At 35.8% G+C, this 12,161-nt stretch overlaps 1 protein-coding gene across 1 annotated transcript in view; it reads right to left on the reverse strand.

The window, feature by feature from the left end:
- LOC125240757 (paired box pox-neuro protein) overlaps positions 1-11,884 on the reverse strand; it is a 70,393-nt gene extending 58,509 nt beyond the window's left edge. Inside the window, exon 1 of the mRNA XM_048148818.1 lies at positions 11,662-11,884. The gene's annotated coding sequence lies outside the window, so the exon portion shown is untranslated. The remainder of the gene's footprint in view (positions 1-11,661) is intronic.
- Positions 11,885-12,161: the final 277 nt, after the last annotated feature.

Consider the following 12,161-nt stretch of genomic DNA (forward strand, 5'->3'; position numbering starts at 1 on the left):
AATGTCTAATATGATAAGTTTTATTTCATTTATTATGAACCAACTTACACTAACAGATAAACCAAACATGTAAATTATAGGTTACAGGCACAGATGTCATATATACCATAGATCAAGCAAACGTATCTACTTAGCGTGTCAAATGAACTCAGTGAAATCCACTGAGTTGTTATATGAATTTGTTTCTTCTATCTAAATTAAGTTCTGGGTGCGTAGCCGAATGGCACAAACACTCACGAAACGCTCACGAAACGAAACGCTAGTAGATATCTATCCCTATCGCTCTTGCGTATTGGCGCGACAGAGCCGGACTACGTTTCGTTTTCGTTTCGCGTCGGAGAAATGCCATTCGGCTACGGGGCCTGTGGTTACAGGTAAAGATTACAACACAGTTGGAAAGAGACTTCCGCTTGTAACTTGAAACTTTCAGTTTTGAAAAACGGGCCCCAGCACGAGCTTTCAGTAAAAGCTTCACAATGCGGTGTCTGTGAAGTGATGATGTCTGCAAATGAAGCAAATGCCCGGCATTCGGCCCCGAAATGGCAAAAACCGGCAAAGCTGACATCGGGAAATATGGCATAACCGTGCGATTTGCATTTTCGTGCCACATGAAATAGTTTGATACCGCCGGCTCGTGTGTTTGAATTTTTTAATGAATCCGCTAAATTTACATGTTCCGAGCCTTCGGTTGATTAACAAGCTTTTGAGGCTCAGTCCGTGATGTGTACAGTCATGGTCGCAAGTGTTGCGATTTGCATGATACTTATACTGTTAGCTGTAAAAGGGGGTTAGCTTAGATCGCAATCATATCTTGAAGAATGCCGTCGGAAAATAGGGGGGTGATAGATGCTACGAAAACCGAGGTGAATGTTTAGATTATATGTTTTCTGGCAACGCCAACGATTATTTTTTTACTGAAATATGGTGTCATTCTGTTTTTCACTACTAAATCGGATAAATTCACTAATACATTTTATCACTACCTGCTAAATTGGTCTTTAAAGTACTGCACAAGCAATAAGTTGTTTCTGTGTGCAACAGTACATAGCAAAATGCTGAATTAATTAATTTCAGGAAAGCGTTATCCTGAAGGCCAATCGCCTCGGGTATTTAAATTTAAGACGTCACGGCAACGCTTTTATACTCGTGAATTTTATTCAGGCTTTAAATTCTGGTTTTTAGTGTTTTTACATAGTGCATAAATTTCAACTATTGTGCTGTACTTGCTTACGTCAAGCTGAAATGTAGGAGATTCTGCATTTAAATTATTCAATTATACAATGAAAGAGTAATGTGATGGTTATTTAAAATTGTGAGTACCGTACAACTTTCAACTCAACGATGTATTGAATCATGATTGACACTTAACGATGAATTGATTGAAAATTAACTAGCAGATCTTATTTTTAAAAATAAACTTTGTAGGTATTTGACGAAATATATGTTATACATATGTGGCACCTAAAACTTAGTCCATTTGAAAACACCATAAATTGAACCAGTGGATTTAGTCTTCAACAAAAGGACAAGATGTCACAAATAAGAGAACTGAATTAGATGTTTGGATTACAATATGTCTACATCAGCAATTCCCGTCAACTTTGTACAATGCCACGTCAGCAAATTTTAATTGATCCTATTTTGTTACCAACATTTAGTAATATAATTCAACTTTCGTAAGATATATACAGGATAATTGTTATAATTGTTATAATTAAGAAAATATAGATACTAGAGAACCTTAATGACGAAATAAAACTTAATAAAATCTCAATTCATCAACAAAATCTTGGTAACAAAATAGGAATTAATAAAAACAAATTTAACTTTTCCCTTAATTTTTGTACAAACTTTTCGAGAACTGCTGACATACAGTACATACTGTAGTATGGTAAGTAAAATGTTTGGATAGTCTCTCTGAAACATCTATAGTTTAAAATTACCTAAATAACCTGTAATTTAGTCATATTTCTATATAAAGTTCACCAAAAAAATACTGTTTCTTCTCAAAATCAAATGGAAGCTCCGCAAGCTACAATCACACTAAATGTCACTATGTCCCAATTAGCCAACACAGCGACTTCCCAAAAGCCCGACCACACCAACTCTTCACGAGCACAATTATTTACGAGCATATAATGACCGCTGATTGCGCGCGCGCATCGTTTGATCGATCGGACTAATCGCACCAGCCCCTACGGCGCGTCATTACCAATTATTCAAACAAGATGTCTTCCGAATGACGTTTGCCGTCAGCGAACTAAAACACAGAATAAATCATAGTACTAACCCACAGAAAGAACACTGCCTGCAAAACAGACGTTTGACGATTGTTCAGGGTTGAATAGCTGTTCCTTTCTAATGTGTGGCACTGTCCTGTTCGGATATTTAGGGTTGTCAAAAATCATGCATGTAGGTAATTATATGTGGTATTGTACGTAAAGGCATGTAACGCGTTGCATGAACCCCTAAAATGCTACGTAACATTGCGAGCCGAACAGGGTGGCTAGCCGAATGGCACAATCGCTCACGAAACGCTCACGAAACGAAGCGCTAGTAGATATCTATCTCTATCGCGCTTGCGTATTGGCGCGACTGAGCCAGCGGCGTATCGCTTTCGTTTGGCGTCGGAGAAATGCCATTCGGCTACGGGGCCAGAGCCGGAATCGCCCGAACGGGACAATGTCCACTGGCCAAGAGTAAAATCTTTAACGATCCGATACGCAACTGGCTATGTCTCACCAATATACCGAAGAGCAAAGAAGTAACTACGATACAAATTGGTTCGTCATCGATTGTACTGTTGGCTACAGGCTCTCATTGCAGTCGAGTTTCAGTCGTGAGTGCTGAAGATAAGGGGTAATTTTGAGTTGCGTAATTACAGGGGTTTCGAACAATGGACGTTTGCGAATGAAAATTTGGAAGAGGATATTGTAATTGAACCAGAGACGACTGAAAAGTTAAGACTGTACGTTCCATACTTTGTATTCCTTACTTCCTTATACTGTAGTCGTTTGTAGATGGTATCCTTTAGGCCCAACAACTACTTTCACACCAACAAAGTTGAAAAATGTTTGTTACATTTGAGATAAGTTTGCAGAAAAAGTATGTAAATATATGTATGACCTACTGACAGTTCAGTATTAAGTAGTATGAAGGGAATTGTTCTAATGAAATTCCGCAAGATGGCGCGTATTCATTATATTTCTGGTCAGAGTTTAGATTCAATTATTTTATTTAAAAATATTTTAAGCGGGTTACTCACGTATTAAGTCGATATAGCGTTCGACATGTTTCGGTCCAATTTCAATCATTTTACTATGTTTAAGTTCTGTAATTTAAACTACATTAAATCAGTAAATGAATTAATATCAAAATTAATAAATTGATATTTCTACTTAAAGAATTTGCCTGTCTTTATTTTGGCCATTTTTCTGACTGATAAATTTTTCAATAAATCATAATCTTAAAGTAATCATTTAAGGCTCGAAGTCCAGATGCATCAAGATGATGTACGAGTAGAATAGAAATGCTTCCTCAACGCGCGAGTCATTAGGGCCTGATTATGATTTATTACCCGGTAATCCTTGGGCACGGGTAATACCGAAAGGTTCAATTTTTAGTACGTGTCACTGCGCATTCGCGGACATGTGCTTGGGTGCTATTAATTATAATCCCGACACAGTACCTATAACGGTGTTTCTTATTAGGGTCATATGTGACTTACCATTAAAGAGTTCATGCTTGAAGTACAGAGTCCTCTCCATCTTATTTTTTTAAATTTGCCTCACATAACATAATATTATTATATTTAAATATTTATAAGGATGTACTGGTGTTAATATAACGCAATTGACGACATGTTTCGAGTCAAATGGAGACCCATCAGCAGGCAAGAGTGCTCACGGCGGCTAGACTCCATGCACTCACACAAACATGTCGGCAATCGAGATATTATAGTAACATGAGTACATTAAAATATTTGAACATGTCTCAGAATAGTTTATGTGCGTTCCCATTGAGGGTCCACGTTAGAATTTCGAGCTTTTGAATGTGTCAGTCTTTAGTAAAAGTTCTCAAACGATTGTAAATTCAACCAATAATTTGTAAAAGTAGGCACTCAAAAGTTATATTCGTTTAAAGGTGGACCCTCAGTCGTGCATGTCAGGTATCCATATTTCATAATCCACTTCAAATTTACAACTTCTGTAAATGAGTACTCTTAGTAAAAGATTTGTAAAACTAATTTCATTAATTGTGACCCCTTTCTGCTAACTCAACACGAAAAAATATCATGTAGAATGTGGTCCCTCAATCGATCGCGATAAGTTCGCGTTAAGAGAAAACAATAGTATTATTTAAAATATAGGTGTGACTGAGAGTTAGTAAAAGTACTCGAATCATTGTAAATTCAAGCTTTAGTTTGTAAAAGATGCCATTCAAAAGTTTCGATTGATTAAAGGTGGTCCCTCAATTGAAACGTTTGTTATAAAAATAAATCAATTTACGAAACAATTGGTTGTTAAATAGACAATTGCTATAGTCTACTCGTTAGTAAAAAATATTTACTAACTGTTGCTCATCGATCAGTAAAAACAAATGTACCGTTTTACTTAAAATAATAATCAAATGACTGCGAAGAAATACTAAGGGTCAGATAACCACACATTAGAATTTTGATGGATTTTAGCAATTGCCTATTTAACAACCAAATGTTACGTAAATTGATTTATTTTTATGACAAACGTTTCGATTGAGGGACCACCTTAAATCGATTGAAACTTTTGAATGGCATCTTTTACAAACTAAAGCTTGAATTTACAATGATTCGAGTACTTTTACTAACTCTCAGTCACACCTATATTTTAAATAATACTATTGTTATCTCTTAATGTGAACTTATCGCGATCAATTGAGGGACCACATTCTGCATGCCATTTTTTCGTATTGAGTTAGCAGAAAGGAGTCACAATTAATGAAATTAGTTTTACAAATCTTTTACTAAGAGTAGTCATTTACAGAAGTTGTAAATTTGAAGTGGATTATGAAATATTTATGGATACCTGACATGCACGACTGAGGGTCCACCTTCAACCGAATGTAACTTTTGAGTGCCTACTTTTACAAATTATTTGTTGAATTTACAATCGTTTGAGAACTTTTACTAAAGACTGACACGCTCAAAAGCTCGAAATTCTAACGTGGACCCTCAATGGGAACGCACATGAATAGTTTTACAGTTCTGTTATAGCAGACCCTGTGTGGTAACGGATTAAGAATTTCACCCCCATTGTACTCTTTCCTCCCATGCGTGTTTTAGAAGTCGACAGTGGGATATGGGTTTTATTGTAGCATAATAGTACATCTGACCTGAACCACGATTTTATGATTAACGGACCAAACCAGAGCTTTTTTATTACAAACGACTTACTTGAAATTGTCATAATTTTTTTTCTCCCTGTTTTAGCAAATAATGCTCTTGGCATTTCACTCACTGAAACAAGTTCTTTCAACGTGCAAATTTCGCAAGTCGTGACGATAAAAGCGTGAAACATTTGCGATCAAATTAGTTAAATCACTATTAAGCGGTGCCAATTGACTCCCTGATTGCACCCCCTAGCTGTCTCATAAACACCTTTGCAATTTGACAAATTTACACAAAACGTTCGACGACTTGTTCTCCACAATACTAAATTTACAGCCAATCATCACCTTAACACATACACAGTAGGAACTAGAATTATCATATCCACCTGCAAACACTCTTTCCTTTTTTGCACATGGCATCTTTCTCGTATCATTTCCATCTTAAGCGAATTTGAATAGGAAAGAAAGTGACAGCATTACCAATCAGAAGGCGTTCGACACGTCACTAATTATACTGAATTGCGGGGCGCGAGTTGTGAAGGTGCGAAAATCGGATGTTGGGGGGTTATTATGCAATGTTTAAGGCTTTCGGGAGCAATTTCGGTGCTTTAGCGAGCGATAGCTGTCATTACTTGTAGGGATCCCTTGTCATTCGGTGAGCGTTGAGGTTTTGAAATGCCGCTGAGAGCTGACAGCCTGACAGTCTGTAAAAAACTAATGTTTTACAACTTTGGGATCGTATCAAATTATATTACACCGGTCAAATCTTACATGAAAATCGGCTAAAAAAACAAAGTGTGATGTAAAGCTGGATTTTTGGTATGTTATTTGGAGTCCTTGGGGGAATGTAAGACTATATTTTGCAAGCAAAAAAAAAGTGTGCTAACTTCGTAATTTAAAAAAAAAAGTAAAAAAATCGGAAATTTTTTGGTTTTTATTTTTTTATTAAAAAACTATGCGTTTTTGGTCAAAAGTTGCTTTGTAATGTTGAAAGCGCATTAAATTTAAAACAGTTTGACATATTTTTTATCAATGTCCGTCAAATAGTTTTCGAGATATGAAGCGTCAAAAAAGGTTAATTTTTGACGCATTTATAAAATGTAGCGTTTTGCCAATATTTTTAGACAAATATCTGCAAAATACTTCATGATATGATATTAACATTGCATAAAATTTATTTTGCTTTAGTTTTAGTGCAAATAAAGGTCAGTAAGACGAATAGTTACTTTGGTAAACAAAAAAAAATCTATAAATAGAGAAGCCAAGCGTCTGGTAGATTGGTTAAGGTAAAATAGTTTACGGTAAAAGTTTTAGGTTGAAAGTGCTATCTATTCGATCTTACTTTCTTTGATATCCGTTTATCTGAAAAAATTGTCTAAGCTAACTTTGCATCGATTTGACTATTACTAATGAAAAAATAAAATACAGTAAAATTTTGAAATTTAGTAAATTAGAAAAATAAAACAGAATTAGTTACATTTTACTTTTTCCTTTTTGAGGGTCCTGGTTCTGCATCTTGATAGAAAGAGTGAGTTCCTGTAGTGATAGAAAGTCCACTTGAGTTGTATTTGACCACCAATTGCTGTGGAATAAACTACGGGAAGGGAAAGCGCCCACGCCAATTATTAAGATACTGGAGAAGTGGTATTCCCAGCAGAAGAACGTAGTAAGATGGAAGTCAACTCTGTCCACAGCCAGCGGGCTAAACTGTGGCGTGAGACAAGGAGGCAGTATGTCTCCGGCTCTCTTCAGCGTGTAGATGGATGGGCTGTCGCAGGCTTTGACCAGTACCGAGGTTGGCTGCTCCAACAATGGGCAAATGATAAATCACATCGCATATGCAGACGATATGGTCCTACTAGCACCATCTGTGGGAGCTATGCGTGAGTTACTTGCAGAATGCGAAAGATACGCCAGCCAGCATAACGTGAGATACAATCCGGACAAGTCTGAATTTATGCTCACGGAGGCAGCACATATGCCCACACATGTACCACCTCTTTGGCTTGATGGAGTTCAATTGCGGAGAGTACACGAAGTCAAATATCTTGGCCACATCTTGTTGTCCAGTTTAAAAGACCAGGAGAACATAGAAAGGCAGAGGCGAGCCACCGCAGTAAGGGCAAATATGTTGGCTAGAAGATTCGGCAAATGTAGTGACAGCGTAAAAAGACAGCTGTTCCTCAGTTTTTGTACAAGCGTGTATACTGTCGAGTTATGGTCCGACTACACCTGCGCGGCGGTGAGAGACCTGCGCGTGCAATACAACACATACTATGTACTGATATTTCGTTAAACGGAGAATACTATGATTCGGGCACGTCCACGACAACGCTCGTGAGATTGCATCGATGTTATTGACCCTCAGTGATATGCTTTAAAAACCAGTCCATACAAGAACAATTTCGGAACAATCTGATTCAATTAATGAGGGTTTTCTACTCGTAAATATTTTTTCCGCCAAGCGGCGATCCTGAGCTCTTTTTGACCGTAAACTTAACTTACTAAATAAATGTTGATTTGATATACGCAAATATGTGTCTGAGTAATACTTGAACGGCCCCCAAATAATAATAATTCGTTCTCCGCTACGCCTCCTGTAAATATATGTAAACTATCCCATTTGGCCATTACCATCCACCGATTATTTCTGATCCAGTTATACTAGACTTATGATATAATCATATTTTTTTAAATAACTGGCACTCTTTTGGTCTTAAATGAAAGCTAGTGAAATTTTCTACATTTTTATTTTACAATTTATGTAATAGCCTGAGTTGTTTTGCTGATATCTGTCTCAAAATATTAGCAAAACGAATATTTTCATAGAAAGGGGAAAAATGCTTTTTTTTTGACGCTTCATATCTCAAAAAATATTTGACGGACATTGATAAAAAAATATGTCAAACTGTTTGGAATTTAATGCGCTTTCAACATTACAAAGCAACTTTTGACAAAAAATGCATAGTTTTTTAATAAAACGGCTAAAACCAAAAAAAGTCTGATTTTTTTACTTTTTTTTTAAATTACGAAGTTAGCACACCATTTTTTTGCTTGCAAAATATAGTCCTACATTCCCCCAAGGACCCCAAATAACATACCAAAAATGCAGCTTTACATCACACTTTGTTTTTTTATTTCTCTTTTTGACCAGTGTATATTGAGTTAGATTATTTTTAATACATCACTCCCATTGATGGGATTTCCACGTTTGCATAGTTTTACCTTCTGACTTCGTAATCAGAACTTTGACCTATAGTAAATTGACTAGTTGCACTTGTGCACCATGATCAGTATTCATTCATCATACACGTAAGTCTCATTCATTGGTTATTGTGTCTGAATTGACCAGTTTGGTTTTAAATATCTCTCTAAATATATGTAGATAAATGTAGACAATATTGGTTGTAAATGAGTAACAATATGTAGTTCTATTGATAAGCCCGATTCACACAAAACTGAATATGACAAAATTTAAACTTTTATGGAATGAAAACAGCTGTGTAGACCTCTTTGCAATTATACTTAAAATATTTATTCAGAACCCATTGCCAACATAGTTTTAATATGTTTTGGTGCTAAGTAATTTTGCAATTTACGTAATGAGATAACACACTACAAATGGTCGCGCTCTTAGAAATTTACACCGAAAAAGAGTACAATTAAAGCACTAGAAGTCTGATATCAAAAGTAAGGGTAATTTCCATTGATAAAAATCTGTAAATATATGACATTATGTACATAACCTTGTAGGTTTGTATTATTAGAATACAAGTTACCCACCCCGGTTTCGTACGGGTTACACGAAAACTTAACAAGTAGTAAGTAGTAGTAGAACCTCACTAGTTATTTGAGAGACTAATGTAGCAGAAACACGTAACCCAATAATACCAATCAAGCACTATACAGACTTCCGTTGGCCAGCACTATATTTGGGGATAGTTTCAGATATGCGGCTACCAAGTGCTGGAATAACCTACCGCCATCCTTACGCTACAGACATTATTTTAAGAAGCAGCTTTTGTTCTTTTAAATATCATATGTATTGAATTGCGTCTAATCTGCTTTTATTTTGTTTATCTATTACTATTACTTACTGTGCTGGTATTGTTTGTATGTAGTCGGTGGTCACCAAAATACCTTTTTTATTTATTTTAGTCTTTAGGTTTATCGCGAATATACACATCGACGTTACGCGGGACTTTATTTCATGAAATGTGTAGAAAAATAGTTTATTTAAATTAGAATTGGATTCTAAAACAAGATAAGTAGATACCTAACAGCAACAGCGTTTGCTACTGGAATATGACATGTTATAAAATTAATTGACCGTACGTACATGAATGCGCAAAATTAGTGAAAATAAAAAAGAAACAAGTTAATGTGGCATTGTTTTAACAACTATAAAGTACCTTCAACAAAGATTAGCGAGAAAGTACCGCTTAGTAATTAGTCGTAGACAAATAAAAGTCACACCAGACACCGGAGCAAGCATGGGAACAGAATTTTACCTACAGAGACTGGTACTATGAGTTTTCTAACACTATTTGATGCTTATTAAATGGCACGGAAATAGTTATTTGTTATACAAGGGGGCAAAGTTGTATTTTAACGCCGAGTGTGAAATTGAAAAACGAGCAAGTGAAAGGATTCTATAGTTGAACCACGAGCGAAGCGAGTGGTTCGTGAATAGAATCCTGAACTTGCGAGTTTTTTAACATACGAGAAGTAAAATACATTTGCACCCGAGTGTAACACAAAACTTTTCCCCTCACTATAGCGAGGAAACTACAGCGCAAAAAATGAGTTTATCACTGCTTCCAGTAGTTCCACAGGTGGTAAATCATCTTTATTACTAGATTCACCTACTTTTATCAATTTTAGGGCAGTTAATTTGACTTTATTCAAGGTCAAATTACTTTACCCACTAGTGGATAAAATGCGTTTTTACCCGTTGCTATTAAAGGACAAAACACGTGTTTCCGAGCTAGTGAGGGGAAAATATATGTTTGCTTCCAGTAAGTAACCGTTTGTGTACGATACAGTAAAGAAATTCCTTCAGCACCATTGATACAATTTCTCAAGGAACTAATGTTATACCTATCTAGAGTAACTATTACATACTCGTATATATAAATAAATAAATAAATAAATAAATATTATAGGACATTCTTACACAGATTGACTGAGGCCCACGGTAAGCTCAAGAAGGCTTGTGTTGTGGGTACTCAGACAACGATATATATAATATATAAATACTTATATAAGTTATATACATAGAAAACATCCATGACTCAGGAACAAATATCTGTGCTCATGTGCTATATGTTGTATCCTAACCTGTCTTAAGTTTCCAAGTGTAAATTTTATTTTTATTTCGTTTATTCTGAATCACTCTCTGGTAGGTAGATACGCAAAAGCCTACAGTTGAGAATTTCCGTATCTTTATATGAATATTAAATTTAAAGGAGATGTCGTTTTTACCAGAATATGTATATCTGTAATATAATAGGTTAACTGTAATTGAATTCACCAATAATGCTATACACATTTCTGACTCTCAGTTTTGTAATCTTGATTTCATGATAGTTTTTATTTCATAGAAAAATATTTTTTTCTGCCTACTTTATTAAGTTTTAAATTTACACGAAGTTACCTACACCTTTATGGTTGGTTTTTTCAAATTATGTTACCAAAATTAGTCACTTTAACAGTTACCTATACATATATCGATATCGTACCTAGACCTAATGTTTGTCGTAAATATCTTAGACCTAGAATCCTATATTTCTATAAGAATGTCAAGTACGAGTACATAGATAAGAGTGGAAAGAAATTTGAAGATGCGTCGGAAGATCGCGTTGATGTCTTTCCTTGAGGCGTAGCCGCTAGCCGCTAGTCGGTTATCTACGGCGTAGACAAAATACTGTATTGTAAATTTCTTACAGTATTTAAAATCGTGATCTGAATATTTTTGTCTTAAATGGTTAATATGTATTAGAAATATATACTCTTACCGAACTAAGGATAGGATACCCATATTTAATTTACCAAAGTCACCATCAAGGCTTGATGATAATTGATGCCGGCGCCGGCGGACTAGGAAAAATTAGTTACTTTTAAGTAAAAAATAACTTTAGTAAAAATTTATAAAATCGCATGAAATTCAATTATCGTATATTTTCTTATTGCACAATTACCTAAATTAATCTTGGTAAAACAGTTAATTAATCAATAGAACAGACACAGATAATATCAGAAACAAAATTACAGGTGTTTAAAAAGTTTCCTCACCTTTCCAAGTGCAATGACGTTAAATCAGCAACCACAAATTTTAAACATAGTTCAAATCACTTTTAAAAAGTCCAAAAGCATGAAAAGTCAAAAACACAATTATAAAACACTGTCCACTAAGAATCTATTTCAACTTCGCGAAAAAAAAACCAGCATCACATCTAACGCACTGGCAGTTTAGAAAAGAAAAAGTTTTTCAAATTTGGAATGGGATCGAGTCGGGTCGGTCAGTCGGGCAGCGCGCGGCGTGGCGTGGGGCCGTGGAGCGTGTGGCGCGGCGCGCCGTGGCGGCCGCGGCAGCGCGTCGCCCCGCCCACGGGTGGGGGCTACACCTCTCGACTTCTTCACACTTACCGTACTTACCTACTAGTTACGCCGGCTTAGGTTGAGCTATGAGCTTTTGTACTTGTAAGTTTAGGTATAGGATATTCGCTTTATTTTAATGTTAGATATTAGAAATAGTAGACACCTAAATGTGTTTCAACAGAATACGGAATTTA

This window comes from Leguminivora glycinivorella, chromosome 2, assembly GCF_023078275.1.
Source record: "Leguminivora glycinivorella isolate SPB_JAAS2020 chromosome 2, LegGlyc_1.1, whole genome shotgun sequence".
NCBI classification, from domain to species: domain Eukaryota; kingdom Metazoa; phylum Arthropoda; class Insecta; order Lepidoptera; family Tortricidae; genus Leguminivora; species Leguminivora glycinivorella.